This window comes from Halichoerus grypus, chromosome 1 (assembly GCF_964656455.1).
Source record: "Halichoerus grypus chromosome 1, mHalGry1.hap1.1, whole genome shotgun sequence".
Taxonomy (NCBI): Eukaryota; Metazoa; Chordata; class Mammalia; order Carnivora; family Phocidae; genus Halichoerus; species Halichoerus grypus.
In genome coordinates this window covers 51668103-51681003 of record NC_135712.1, presented here as the reverse complement: position 1 = coordinate 51681003, position 12901 = coordinate 51668103, and the positions used below count along the sequence as shown (strand labels likewise).

Sequence of the window (12901 nt, the reverse complement as noted above, 5' to 3'; positions counted from 1 at the left end):
CTTGTGTTCCCTCTCTCGCAGTGTCTCTCCCTGTCAAATAAATAAATAAAATCTTAAAAAAAAAAAAAAAAATTTACCTTTAAGTTTAGGTTTCAACCTCAGAGTTGCAATGCAATGATGTTTCATTATCAGATGAGAATTATGTCATAATGAATATGATACTTCTAATTAGTGGACAAAGTTTGGAAATTTGTGGATGACTTATTTGTGTTATAAAGTGAGGAGGTTCAAGGCTATACCCAAAAAATAATATGACGTCCCTGTCATTCATACGCCATTTCTTGAATGGGGGGAAAAAACGTGTAGTGAAGAGGAGATAGCTGTCAATTTTATAATTTTGAACATCCTGAGGCCGCTCTTTTTTATGTACTCATGGGAGTAAATTGGATTTATAATCATATTTTGGAAGGTGGAAAGATTAACTGAGATTAAATAATTGAATAATACTAACAATTTATAGAAAGCTTATTGTTTGACAATCACACTGTTGAATGAGCTTATCCCTACTGCACAGGTTAGGACAGGAGAAGGGTTAAGCCATTTGCCCAATGTCACCCTGATTCTTAGGTGGAGAAGAGAGACATGGGTTTCAAAACCACACAATCTGGCTCAGGAACCACATTCTCAAACTCTGATCTATAATGGAAAGTAAGCACAATAAAACAATTACTTTAAAAGAATCCTTAAAACTATAATAAGTAAGCTACAGGCCTCAATCCCCAGGCTGCTCTCTTAACAGCACATCTTATTTCAAGATGAAATGTTTAAAAGCTGTCACTGTGTTGGCAATTCTTAAATATGCCAGAGAACTGGGCCATTTCTTTAACTCATAGCATTTTAGTAATAAATTAGGAGGTCTAATGTGTGGGATTATACAATTTTCTGCAAAACTCAACAAAATAATTTCCATTTTGAATAAAAAAATAAATGGGGATCATCATTTTAAATGTTTTTTTTTTTTAATTGGACCTCCAATATTGCTTTCCATCAATTCAAACCTATACAAATTTCTCTAAATCAATGTATGATTTTGAATCTTAGAATTTTTAAGCTTCAAAGCTCTTGGAAATCATACGATACAATACTTCCATGACAAAAGTGAATCTCATAAAAGGTAAATAAATTGTCATGGTCACACACAGGTGATGGATCAACTTGAATTGAAAATATAGTTGGAGTTATCTGAATCAAGTGGATAGTTGGGAAAATAAAAAAGAGAGAAAGATGTGAGTGTAGACTGGTTCCATGTAGAAATCTATAATCATTTGGTTAAAAATCTAGGCATTGCCATCAGAAAGGATAAATACCTACTATTTACATTGACATGGGTGGAACTGGAGGGTATAATACTAAGTGAAATAAGTCAATCAAAGAAAGACAATTATCATATGGTTTCACACATACGTGCAATATAAGAAATAGTGCAGAGGATCATAGGGGAAGGGAGGGAAAACTGAATGGGAAGAAATCAGAGAGGGACACAAACCATGAGAGACTCTTGACTCTCTGGGAAACAAACTGAGGGTTGCGGAAGGGGAGGTGGGTGGGGGAATGGGGTAACTGGGTGATGGGTATTAAGGAGGGTACATGATGTGATGAGCACCGGGTGTTATACGCAACTGATGAATCATCGAATGCTACATCTGAAACTAATGATGCGCTATATGTTGGCTAATTGAATTTAAAAAAAAAAAATCTAGGCAGAGTAATTGAGAAAAATACCAGCTATTTCTCCTCCCCTATTCAAATATACAGCTGTTTCCATTTAATAGATAACACAAAAGTAGTATCAAAAAATTCAGTATTTTATCATTGGAAATAAACTTTGTTCTCCTTCAATGCCTTGCTACATTAGAGTGAAGTATGCTTTACAGGAGTATAGCCACTTTAATTTCTTCTAGGGATTTATTATCCAAAGGATACAGAGAACTAAAAACCAGGATTTTAAAGCATATATTATTTGTAGAAGCATTTTTGAATCCCATTAATAAGGATATTACTCAATTTCTAAAATATCGCTAACATTCAAATTATAGATTCTTAATAATTTCACTATTAAATTAGACACCACCAGAAAATCATAATAAACAGAAGCACCCTACAGTATTCATAAAAGGAAAGTAGTGGAGCTCCCTCTATTGAATTATAGTTGAGAAAATGTGCTTTGTATATAAAATCATAATTTTATCATCAAAATTATTGTAATAGTAAAATTTTTTCTCTTTCTAATGTCTAATATCTTTCAAATTATAGAAACACATACACAATATCAATTTCTAAGGATAATTTTATAAACTACAGATGTCCTTATAATTTTAGAGTGTATATTCTTTCTTAATAGTTTTGGCTTGCAGGAATCACATTTAAGATTATAATTTTCAATTTGTGGGGCTTTTTTGTTTGTTTGTTTGTTTTCCTTGAGTTGATAAAACTGAAATTGCTTGACAGATATTGGGACTATGAAACATTTTAATAAGAATATGAAGTCCAACTTTGTTATGGAAATCCCCCAAAATGTACTTAGATGGAACTGAAATATATCTTCCAGTCAGTAAAGTGAGGTATTTTCACATATTTTTCTGGTATGAATAAACTGACATTATTATAGTTTTATGATTACTAAAAAATGTGATTCATAACAATTATTGGTTGAGAGTCCACTATGTGTCAGGCTCTGAGAAATGCTATACACTCCATTACCTTATTGGGATATCTGTATCAAAGGAACTTGGTAATATCGTTATCCTCATATTACAAATCAGAAAACAGATACAAGAGCTAGAAAATCAAACTAATGCTCAGATCCACCACCCAAGCCCTGGGACTCTGGTGCAATAGGGCCTAGGCCATGTATTGATAGTCTGTGAAATCTGTGAGCACTGACATTCCATAAAAATTAAGCAGAGAATTATTTTTTTTAAATATCATAGAGGTATAACCGTACTATCTACAATAAAATCACTATTCAGGCAGTTCAAATCCTTTCTAACCAAATATTTTGGATCAATTCTAAAAAATGATAACCTCTAAGCCATACCCTGAAACTCTACTCTTTTTTTATTGTTTTATCATTTATTTTAGAAAGGAGACATATTTCTTATCAGCAAAGAGAAAAACAACTGAGCAGATGCAGGTTTTGTTTTAATAAACAGATACTTATTTGTCATTCTAGTGTGATAAGAAAAGCCATTTATCTCATACTAAACAGTCATTTCCAAAAGAAATTTTCTATTTGAGAACCAGATTACCATCCACTGGGGTTGGGTTGAGTAAAGGATTAATCCAACAGGGTAAATCCAAATATGTATTACATTTTACTCTTAGATCTGATAGCAAAAGCATTACTCATATTTAGAGCCAAGCCCATCTCTGCAAAAATATAAAACCTATGTCTTATAACCAACATAAGCATTTTTCTTGGGAAGTGTCATAGCTATCACCAGGTAGAGAAAATGCTTGCAGAATAAAGTATACATGCCACAAGTTGAAATATTTAAAACTAAATGCTAGGTAGAAACTGCTTTATTTTTGAAATTAGTTTGTGCATACTAATATTAATTCCATCATGAATATTTGTTGCCTTGTTTAAAAAATATATTCTCAGCACATACTTGTTGAAAACTCTTCATAGACATATTGTTATATTTTTTATATAGAAGTTGCAATAAAAATATGTTTTACTCTTTCCCATAATAGGTCTAAAAATTACAGGGTAAAACATATTTAATGGCACTAAATTTACAGAAGATGATACTTTTTATCCACTAGTAAGTGGATAAAATTTTGAGGAGCCTGTTAAAACACACTTGTTGGAAGAATTAAAATATGACTTACTTAAAAATAACTGAATCTGTTTAGTAAGACCTATTATGCAGGGTTTACAAAATGGCATTAGTCAATCCGCCTACACAATGTATATTTACCTACAATGAATTAACACAAATATTTGGAAACCATTTTTGTAATATAAAACAATATCAACTATTCTTTAAGGCTCACATGTTGTTGTCTCTTAATCCACTGTTTTAGTTAATCTGATCCCATTGAGTATGAATCTTCCAAAATGAAAGGAAATATGAACTTCCATTTACACAGTTCATGTTCTAAAAGTTAGCCATCTTATGTGGAAAGAGCGATGATAATAATTCATTATAAATGCACTTATTTCACCCATTTTCAGCCCCAATACATGCATCATAAATTTAAGCACCAAACTATCTAAAGCTTTTGCCTTACATGTGAGCATGTGTGTGCCTATTACTCTTATAATTCTCATTTTTCCCATTGTTTTAAATAAAGAAGAATCAACTTATTATCCTGTTTTTTTTTTTAAGTTATACTTTCTCCATAAGTCTGTACTATTAATATGAGGGAGGGGCATCCCCATATGCTCTTGTTGGGATTCTAAAGATATATACTCTTTTTTAATTGAAAAATAACATACAGCATTGTATTAGTTTTAGGTATATAACACAGTGATATATGTCTATATTGCAAAATGATTATCACAAGTTTAGTTAACATCTCATCACCACACAGTTACAATTTTTTCTTGTGATAAGAACTTTTAAGATCTTCTCTCTTAGCAGCTTCCAAATATACAATAAAATATATACTCTTTGAACTGTAATTTTAGAATTTCTTCCTAAATGAAAAACGCACATATTTTTTGACTCATCAATTTCACATTCAGAACATTTCCTACCAACGTAATGGCACATATGAACAAGAACATATATTAGGATGTTCACTACAGTCATGTTTGTAACAAACAAGACTGGAAACAGTCTGCATTTCTAAGAACTGGGGAAATGGTTAAATGGTGTGTACAATAAAATCCAAAACACCTTCAAAAATGAGGTAGAGCTATATGTGCTGATATGGGGTAATCGCTAACTCTCCAAAATGTGATGTTAAGTAGAAAAGGAAAGGTACAAAATGGCATGTATAGTATGTTTCCACTTGATTTTTTTAAAGGGGGGAAGTATATATGCAAATATTTACTTGTATATGAGTATTTGAATAAGATCAAACAGACCCTCTCTGAACCCCTCAACTGGTGAGTAAATTAGGGAAATCATAGGAAAAGTATTCGAAGGACTTCAAAGAATTCCTGGTGACCTCCAGGAGTTAGAAGCCATGTTCCTTCCCATGTTGACATCTTAACTCATGCCATTCCCTCAGCCCATATCTTCTGCTTGATTATTCCTCAGCACATACTTCAGATGTTACTTCCTGAAAGAACGTTGCCAAATTTTTCCTAAAGTCCAGGCCAAGTCTGGCCATTCTGATGTAAAATGCTCTTTATTTGTCCTTGTAGTACCTAGCAAAACTTCTAGCAAATTATATCATTAGTTGACTGATGTCTATTTCCCAGAGAGAACATAATTTCTTGGTGTGACAAGACCTTAACTGTCTAGTAGTTAGTTTTATTGCAGTATCCCCAGCACCAAGCACAATGCTTTGCACATACTGAGCACTCAATAAACAATTACTGAATGCTGTTATATATGCTGAATGGTTAATTTCCATGAGTATTTTAAGTTTTTATTTTAATTCCATTTAGTTACCATACAGTGATATTTTAGTTTCAAGTTAATTTACATGAGTTTTAATCTTGGACTGGCCAACAATGTGACACTTAGGCAAGTACCTAAGTAATTTTAAGGTCCTTTATACCTCCAAACCTTGAATCTATGAGTTTAGGCATAAATGAAACTAAGAACATTGTTGTCTCAAAAAACTGGCTAATTTGCTATGGAATTTTAGGTAATCTTTTAACCTCTGGCTTCATCTATCTCAGCTGTCAAATAAGAGAACTGAACCAGTTGAACGTCCAAGGCATTTTCTCATTTTTTCCAACAATACCTCTTCTATCACATTTTACTTCTGATCATGATTTGCATGCCTTTAACCCTGCAAAATTGTGTGCACTCTCTCCCTCTCCCTCCCTCCCTTTCTCTCTCTTCTCTTTCCTTCTTTCTCTCTCTCTCTCTCATACACACACACACAAACTTTCCATAATTTTATTTCAGGGACGATAAGGGTTCAGCCATAGGATAGTGGTTTTACTGACACTGCTTGAGCCTCTATAATCTCTCATATTCTCTCATAGGATCTAGAAGAGGAAGGTGTAAACAATGAAGATGGGGCTAAGTAAGGACAGTTGCTGCTGTCACATCCCCCACTGGTTGACTGACTGCAAAAATGGTACTAATTCTCTCTCCTGCGGTTTATCCACACTATTTGCCATGTTTTTTAGCTCCTTCCATTCAGTAGGAGGAGATGATTTCCCCACCCTTGAATCTGAGCTGGGCTTGGGACTTGTCTTCCCCAGCTGATTGTGGCATAAGTGATGGTTTGCCAGAAGAAGCTTTCCATATTTCTGCTTTCTCTTAGAACCTTGCTTCCACCAAGAGACTAAGCCTAGGGAAGCCTATTAGAGAATGACAGACCATGGAGAAGAGTCAATTTTCCCTGAATGACGATGAGCCAACTCCCAGAAGCAAAACTGCCTAGCCTGCCACGCAGCAAATTATAGTAAAATGAAGATACCTAACTAAAATCAGAAAAACACCCAACTCTCCAGACTAAGTTGCCAGAATGCAAAATAATGAACTGCATAAAGTGGTTGCTGTTTAAACCACTATGTTTTGGAGTGCTCTATCACACAGCCTAGTTAATTGATATACTATGGTTCAAAAATTTAATAACAGTAGCTACACATGTTTTTATGTTCTCTTCTTGATTTGGAACTAGGTAAATTCCATACCCATAAACCCTCCAACCATTAGGGAAAATACTCGGAAATGTGCTGACAAGAGTTTTAGCCACAGTGACCAATGCCCTCTCTCTTCATTCGGCCTTATTAATGAGGACCAAACCACGGCATCCTTTACTTTGTGTGCTTAGATAATATTCTCTCAACCTTTCCTACCTCAATTCCCTTTTGGGGTTTTCTGAGTACCTGAAACATTTACATAGATGGACCAAATAACACATGGGTGCCTGATTAGGAATAGTCAGTCTCGGCACGAATTGTCCTAGCCATATTGTTGGTCCCAAGTCAGGTCACCAGTTGTAACTGACACAACTGTAGCTCACATGTACAAAAAGACTTAAGAGCTTCCTTCAATTGTATATGTATCCCTGATAATTATTTTCAAATCCAATTAATAGTGGAGCTACTGAGAAACCTCAAACAAGAACAGAATGGGAATTGTGCAAAATGGCTGAGAAGGAATTTCAGGATCAGACTGAAATCAGCCTTCCCTAGATAAGAAGTATAGCTTCCAGGTGAATTTCAAACACCATTATTCTCTTGGTATCTCAGGTCAATTTGGTTTCCATTCCAAATATGGGATCCTTAATGTTTTACACCCACTACAATATTCTAAGGTTCCAGGCTATAACCTCACATCTCTCCTATACTGGACATTAAAAGGGCTTGTGGCCTCTTATTGGTATTTCATTGTACCTGATTTAAAAAAAAGGTTAGAAATATGCATTTTGTCAGGATGACAGTACTTATAGTTAAGTAGTCTAAGACAGACATATCAACAGGCACGTCATTAATAATCACGGTGGCTATATAATTTGTCATCCCAACTGCACTTTTGAGGGTGAAATAAGGTACCATTAATAATTGAATCAGGACATCAGGATAAACCAGGACGGTCGTGGCTATAATGGGATGTATGGCTCATGGAGTAATAGAGAAGGCAGTTTTAGGGGAAAAAGGTGGGGGGGGGGGGCGGGCAGGGCTGGCTAACAAGCCAGAGAAGGTGGACAGAGGTCTAATTTCTGATTAATCTATTCTCCTGCAGTTTAGTTTCATTATGTTGCAATACTATGAATTCTTAGACACAGGCATGTTCATTGAAATACTTCAACTCAAAGTCAAATTAAGTAATCCTTTGATTAGAATTGTTTTGGGTTGGACCAATTTCCCCTTGAATGTAATGGATAATTGAGAACTGACTGGATAAATAAGAGAGTAAACACTAAAAGCTAATTTCATTCTTGGAACATACACTACAATAATGGACTATGATAATAGGTTACCATAAAACAAAACTGAATACCACAGCACATTTAGAACTAGTCCTAGCTGAAATATATATGATATTACATCTAGTAATAAGGTGGGGAGGGAAGCATATAAATTCTGTTACTTAAACAAAGAATCAACTGGATGGAAATATCAATGACTCTGAATATATAATAATAGTTTGTACACCATAAGGATACTTGTAATAACTATAGGATTTAACCTCATCCAATAGTCTATAATATCCTCTTCTTAAATATAAAAGACATACGTTAGGGGAGCCTGGGTGGCTCAGTCTTTAAGTGTCTCCCTTCGGCTCAGGTCATGATCCCAGGGTCCTGGGATTGAGCCCTGCATTGGGCTCCCTGCTCAGCGGGAAGCCTGCTTCTCCCTCTCCCACTCCCCCTGCTTGTATTCCCTCTCTCGCTGTCTCTCTCTGTGTCAAATAAATAAATAAATAATTTTTTTTTAAAGATTTTATTTATTTATTTGAGAGAGAGCGAGAGTGAGAGAGATCACAGAAGGAGAGGGGGAGGGAGAAGCAGACTTGCCACGGAGAGGAGAGCCCAATGCGGGGCTGGATCCCAGGACCCTGAGATCATGACCTGGGCTGAAGGCTGACACTTAACCGACTGAGCCACCCAGGTGCCCTATACATGCTATTTTATCATAGCTGCACCTATGTTGCTTTCCTACATATTTGGGATATACATGCATGTGTCTGCTTGAGTTAACAGCTTTAGAGAGCTAGAGCTCTTTGGTGATGTTTTATTCTAAATAAATGGCCAGAACAGAAAGAAATGTGTTTAAGACTATGAGACAAGGAGATTATAAAGCATTTAAGATACTGTATGACAAAATACTGCCATCTAACACCAAGTTATGCAGACAACTTAGTGTTCAATTTTACAAAGGCCTATGTTTAGTGACATGAAAACTTGAGGGAAAAAAAGAAAAAGGAGAAAAAAGAAAACAGACATTTTTGCCTGACTTAAAAAAAATGGTCACAATGATAATTAAATGTAATAGTGCTTTTCTATTAATAATATAATAAAAGTCTTAATTAATATAGCATGTTTTAGTTGAAAAATTCAAAATGCTGAGCAAGGGAATTACTAATTTCATCAAAATCAAAACCATGCATTACAAAGGAAGAAAATTTTACAAATGGGAAATAAGAAGGAACAGAAAAATAGCTTTCCCAAAGTCAGAACATTCTTATACGGCATAACTGAAAACTGAACACATGAGTGCTGACTCCAATAAAAAAAAATAATAATTTCTGGTAACACTCAAGACTATTAAAGTAGGTTTTTATTCATTTTCCTCTTTTTAATAAGTTAACAGCAAACAAGCATTCTCTTCCAAAATTCTATTTAAAAAGATAAGTTAGATAAAAGTCCAGAAAAGTTTGGAATTTTGTCACAAAAATATTTTGGATTTGTATAGATTTTAAAACCACAGGAAAACTTTACAATTTTCTATTTCCTTCTATATTGCACTTAAAACCAACTATTTTGTTTAGGGGCATCTTTAGGATGTACACACAGGCTTTGTCACATGAGCATATTAGCATCAACGATCACTTACATTTCATTCTAGGAAACATATATGCAGTTTAAATAGAGGCAATCTTCCAGGAGAGATGGGTTACCCTAATGGGGTTTTTTGAGACCTAAAAATCTTTCCCACTGTTGGGGTTTCTTTTCCCAGGACAGTGAGATACTAATTCCTCTCTATCACACTTTTTTTTTTTTTTTTAATAGCCCTGTTCAGGCCTGGAGGACTAAGCACAAGATATTATAATGGATTTATACAAGTAGGAAAAAAGATGGAAAATTCGCAATTGGGTTCCACTGACATTTTCTAGCAACACAATTTATATGAACTGTATCCATTCAGTCTGTCTGAAAGCATTAGAAAAATACAATTGGATAATGACTCTGCCTTGCCCAAATCAGTTACCTTAAGTCATTAGAAACAGTTTTGATCTAAAGAGATCTCAGAGAATAGATCCTTAGTCCACTGTTTTACTTACACATGAGAGAGCCAAAGCCCGAGTATGTGAAATAACTTGCTCAAGTGCCCAAAGGTGAATGATGTTGAGCCAAGCCTAGAAAAGCAGTTTACTGAAAATAGTACCCCATTAAGTTGTAAATTGCTATTGGATTAAATAGACCATCAAGGAAAAAGCAATATTTACTGGTAACTAAGCAGTTTGCAGTTTGCAGCTTTTAAATTAATAAATTTTGGTAGTCCCACATCAGACAGTCTGCAAGGACATTATTCGAGTTGATGCTTTCCCCATGGCCTATTGAGGTAAAACTGAATGTGTTGAGAACATAATATCCCACTGTGGGGGGTGGGGAGGGAGAAACTTTAAGTGTGCTTATGTCTTGGAATTAACCTTGTATCAGTGAGAAATTAAGAAAAATTCCTGAGAGGGGTGCACACAAATGACCCATGAGAAGAAACAGTTAACTGCAGGGCCCCACCTCCTTGTTGCAAATAATCAAGGAAAGCATTTTTAAAGCAATGCAAAATGTCACCACAGGCTGACGCTCTTTCTACAAGGATAATGAGATTCCTGTTTCCTCGGATGCTGAGCACTTACTTCATTGCCTTTATCTCCGAATTCAGTTTCTGTGGTTCAGGCATATTCTCCCCCTCCCTTCAAAACAGGTAACATGTCATGCCTGAACCATATCAATGACTACTTGGCAACTACAGACCAAAAGACCTTCAGGAACAGTTTCACAACTCGAATTTTTGTTCTCTAGGTCTCGACACATTACTACTAAAAGTGCTCCGGAAATAAAGGGCTGCCGGCGGGTAAGTCAGTTAGTCTCTTTGGTTAAGCCGGCCATTGGCACTGCAGCCCCACCGGGCTCAGCTATGCAGAGAGCTCCGAAGGAGGCGCACTTCCCTTGCAGGACTTGGGTCCTGAGTCTGGACAAGGCGCTTTTAGTGCCACAACCCTTTCTTCTAAAAAACACAGTGACATGGCACCAAAAATTCCGCACATATGCCAACCCGATAAATTCAAGGAAACCACTGATGTGAGGGTCTGAGGTTTCTGACCCTCAGATCAGCCGAGGTCGGCAGCGCGGCGAGAACACTCCCCGCTCACCGAAAGCGCGCAGCTGGGTACTGGTGGAAACGCGAGCTTGCCACTCCAAAAGAATCCCGTAGAAGGAAGTCTGAAAGCGGAACCTTTCCCTTTTTAGCAGTTAAATGTGAGGGAATATCTGTCCCCCGAGGTGGCTCAACGGAAAATAAATCCCAGAGCGACCGCACGGAAAAGGGAACTGGGCGTGTGCGAGTGGTCCCGGGGTGTGGGTGTAGGTGAGACTGCACCCTCAAAATGACGAGAGGGTTAAACTGAAAACCAACTGTGGGAGGATGGATCTTTGCATTTTACCAACGACCTCACCCCATCAACCCTCGTCTCCCCTCGGCTCCAGAGTGAGTACCCTTCCCTTCCAGATGGGGCAATGGGATCTTGAAAAAGTGAAATACACAATGTGCCAAAGTCAAGGGGGTCTCCCCTTCCCACCACCGGGTGTTCTTACCCCACCCCACCTGCTTTAAATCCGGTTCTACTCGCGTTTCACAGGCTCCGCCCCAGAGCCAGAGATTTGTCACAGATGATTCTTTCTCTAGCCTCAGAACTGCAGGTGAGCTCATTACCTCACACAGAAATGTAACTTTATCATAAAGAGATCCGGAGAGGGCACCCCCCCACCCCCGCATCACCACCACTAGCGACACAGTAGCAGCAGTTCACAAACACTTGTGATCTTCAGACTCTAGCCCCCAGCCTCACTTTCCCTCTCTTCCTGGGAGAGATCCAGAGGCTTTCAAACCTGTTTTTTGCCTCAGTTTGCCAACAACTGAAAGGATGTGCAGAAATTAAAGATGCTAAAGGGAAGTAAGTCTTTCTTTAACAAAAACTAAAGAAAAGGGGACGAGAACAAACAGAAGCCAAAAAAAAAAAAAAACAGGAAGTAGGAGTTTTACTTGCAAATTATCTACGAAGGGCTAGAGATAAAACTTCAAAGGGAGAAAAAAATTCCAAAAAATCCTCAAGTCTAGCGATAAAATGAACCTAATGCTCTATCAACTGACGGCGAACATACAAGATACCCTGTAAGGACCAACTCGCGTCAGCCGACCGCAGGGTCTCAGGATGACAGCCCCAGGGGCCGTCCCTAGGGTAGGAAAGGGATTCCCGACTAGATATTTCAGTAATTGGGGATTTTGCCTATTTTTCTTCTGAGGCTCAGTACATAACTAAAAACTGAGATTGAATCACAGGTCCTAAAAAATCCACAAATCGCTCACTAAGGTCTCAGAACCCTGGATGCCAATTCCAGCTCAGGCTGTGTTCTTTGCCTACCACCACTCATCCCTACAATCACTACCCACCAGACAATGGGGGAGGGGGCGTTCAAACCATGATTTAAGCTATAGGTTTTTAAGGGAGTGATCAAAGTCCTCCCTTTCTCTTCCACCCCTCCCTTCTTCACCTCTTACCGAGGGGAAATTACCAGGTGATTTAATGCGGAGAAGTGCCTGTTAACTGCCAGTTAACTGCCACCGAGCTAAGAGAACGGAAAACTGCCCCGAGAGCAGTGACGTGGACTTTGATATCCGGAGACTGAAGGAATTATCAGAGAGCAAGGGCTCGCCACCTAGGCGGGAGCCGCAGAGGGAAGGAGAGAGAACCAGACGAATCTCACGGGCCCCTGGAGCCCCAACCCCGGCAGCACCCAAAGTTCCTGGAGATTTACCCAATGTCCCCAGCCCCTGCCCAAACTTGAGCCAACCGGCCGGGCCCAAACGTGCGGC

General features: G+C 37.5%; 1 protein-coding gene across 2 annotated transcripts in view; it reads right to left on the bottom strand.

The window, feature by feature from the left end:
* ALCAM (activated leukocyte cell adhesion molecule) overlaps positions 1-12901 on the bottom strand; it is a 213801-nt gene that overhangs the window by 200122 nt on the left and 778 nt on the right. The gene's annotated exons all lie outside the window — the stretch shown is intronic.